General features: G+C 41.9%; 1 pseudogene; it reads right to left on the reverse strand.

The window, feature by feature from the left end:
- Positions 1–1,207: 1,207 nt before the first annotated feature.
- LOC129471354 (small ribosomal subunit protein eS10-like) lies at positions 1,208–1,703 on the reverse strand (annotated as a pseudogene).
- Between the last annotated feature and the right edge of the window lie 1,112 nt (positions 1,704–2,815).

Consider the following 2,815-nt stretch of genomic DNA (forward strand, 5'->3'; position numbering starts at 1 on the left):
GTGATTTCAGGGTGTGGTCATCTTGAGTATGTTGCATAACCTGTCTCACCTCAGTTACCTCACCTATAAAATTAGAGATTGGGTCACGGTATTACAACACTGGTCTGTCTTGAATCAGTAGTAACCTCATGCTGTTTAACAGATTGGCTGATAAGTGCCTTTCTGACAGTAAGACTAATTTAAATAATAAGAATTAACTCTCCATGGCTATCGATAGTGAGCAACGGCTTCAGAGTTTCAGATTTTCTATTTCAACTCTGTAGTATAAAGATAGGAATCTTAGTTGTTGTATTTGTTTTATTTTTTTATTTTAAAATATTGGGCCAGACATTGTGGCTCATGCTTATAATCCCAACACTTTGGGAGGCCAGGGTGGGAGGATCACTTGAGGCCAGGAGTTTGAGACCAACCTGAGCAACATAGTAAGACCCCTGTCTCAACAAAACAAAATAAAAATTAGCTGGCTGTGGTGGCTTTTACCTGTAGTCCCAGCCACTTGGGAGGCTGACATGGAAGGATTGCTTGAGTCCAGGATTTGAGGTTATGGTGCGCTGTGGTCATGCCACTGCACTCCAGGCTAGGCGACAGAGAGAGACACTGTCTCAATAAAATAAAATAAAATAAGATAAAATATTTAATTCTAGTATGTGGGAAATGAATTTTATTATTACCTTTTAAAACCTAGTGAAACAATAAAAATTATGTGAAATGATGAAATGAAATTTAAAATAATGGCAAATATTTATGCTTTTGCCCATTAACTTACTAAAAACAGATACAGCAAAATGTAAAACCAACCAACCAACAAACAAACAAAAAACCCTTAAAACAAAAGACTTACTTTCTTCTTGGCTAGAGTAATAGTATATTCCATGTGGATTAAGATCCCAGAGGCAAGGCAAACAAAGATCTGCAGCAGATGCATTTATTTAGTGCAACTTCTTTTAGTGATACAGAGTAAGCAACTTTTGGGAGTAGAAAATAGCCTTTGACATTATTCATTGTGTGTGTTCGGAAGATGACATACTTAACTGGGATATTTTAATAGAAGTAATAGTGCTTTGGATAAGGTAGTTAATATTAAATATTCTTTTGTGCTTTGATATTTCATTAATATTAAGTTCTTTAAAAATAAATGTCAATTGTATATACTTACTTTTTTTTTGTTGCTGTAAGTTTACTCAATGCAAAATAATACTCTCCAGTTTTACTGAGGTGGCTGACCACGTCAGCGACCAAATCTGCCTTAAAACTGGAATTCGGTTGCTGACCCAGCCCCAGGCTTGACTTTCTTATTGGCACCAAGGGGCATAGCACTCTGTCTGTAGGTATCTCTGTCGGCTTCCCCTTTTGTGAGTCTTGCAGGTAGCTCACCCTCCAGACCTTTAGGCCAAGGCCTGCCAGTCTCTGGATGGCTGCAGTGTAGGTTGGCAGGCACAATCTCTGGGGCAGATGAAGATAATCACGGAGATACTGGATGCCCTCATTGGTAAGGTACCAGTAGAAATGTCTCCAGGCAAACTGTACCTTCACGTAGCCTCGGGACTTGAGAGACTGCATGGCCTTCATGACATGAAGGTTGGGCACATTCTTGTCTGCCAGCTCGGGTGCTTAGGCATGTGGGCATCCTTCTTGGCCACCATGACTCCCTCCTTAAAAAGGAGTTCATAAATGGCAATCCAGTTCTTCTTAGGCATCAACATCTCGGTGGCTATAGGGTCCAGGGCTGGGGCTGGAAAGACTATACTTACTTTTTTTATTTTTTTATTTTTATTTTTTTTGAGACAGAGTCTTGCTCTGTTGCCAGGCTGGAGTGCAGTGGCGTGATCTTGGCTCACTGCAAACTCTGCCTCCTGGGTTCAAACCATTCTCCTGCCTCAGCCTCCTGAGTAGCTGGGACTACAGATGTGTGCCACCATGCCTGGCTAATTTTTTGTATTTTTAGTAGAGACAGGGTTTCACCATGTTAGCCAGGATGGTCTCGATCTCCCGACCTTGTGATCTGCCCACCTTGGCCTCCCAAAGTGCTGGGATTACAGGCGTGAGCCACCACACCCCGCCTATACTTCTTCAATAGCATATTTAGCTAATCGTTGTATTTTTAAACTGGAGGGATTTGTAAAGTTTTCTGAAATGTGTAACTAAAATTAAGTTTGCTCAGGGGTCCTTTGTGTGTTCCTCTTTGAATAATTGTTTATTTGAAAATGTTGAAAACTATGCATAAAGAAGATAAGAGATCTCAGATTCCTCAGGTCTTTGATTTAGGAAGGGAAGTAGAAAAAAAGATGGAGTAGGAGAATTTTAAAAAAGATTAGAGTTTGAATTGATTATTCAGTGCCATGATCTCAGCTCACTGCAGCCTCCACCTCCTGGGTTCAAGTGATTCCCCTGCCTCAGCCTCCTGAGTAGCTGGGACTACAGGCGCACGCCAACAGCTGAGCTAATTTTTGTATTTTTGGTAGAGATGGGGTTTCACCATGTGAGCCAGGCTGGTCTCAAGCTCCTGACCTCAGGTGATCCATCCACCTCAGCCTCCCAAAGCGCTGGGATTGCAGGCCTGAACCACTGTGCCTGGCCAAGTTTTGTTTAACTGTGCAAAAAATCAGAAGTCTTTATTCTGTACTTTATTTATTTATTTATTTATTTATTTATTTGAGGCACAGTCTCACTCTGTCAGCCAGGCTGGAGTGCAGTGGCATGATCTCGGCTCACTGCAACCTCCGCCTCCTGGGCTCAAGCGATTCTCGTGCCTCAGCCTCCCGAGTAGCTGGGATAAGAGGCACAAACCACCACTCCCGGCCTATTCTGTACTTTA

Source organism: Symphalangus syndactylus, chromosome 21, assembly GCF_028878055.3.
Source record: "Symphalangus syndactylus isolate Jambi chromosome 21, NHGRI_mSymSyn1-v2.1_pri, whole genome shotgun sequence".
NCBI lineage: Eukaryota > Metazoa > Chordata > Mammalia > Primates > Hylobatidae > Symphalangus > Symphalangus syndactylus.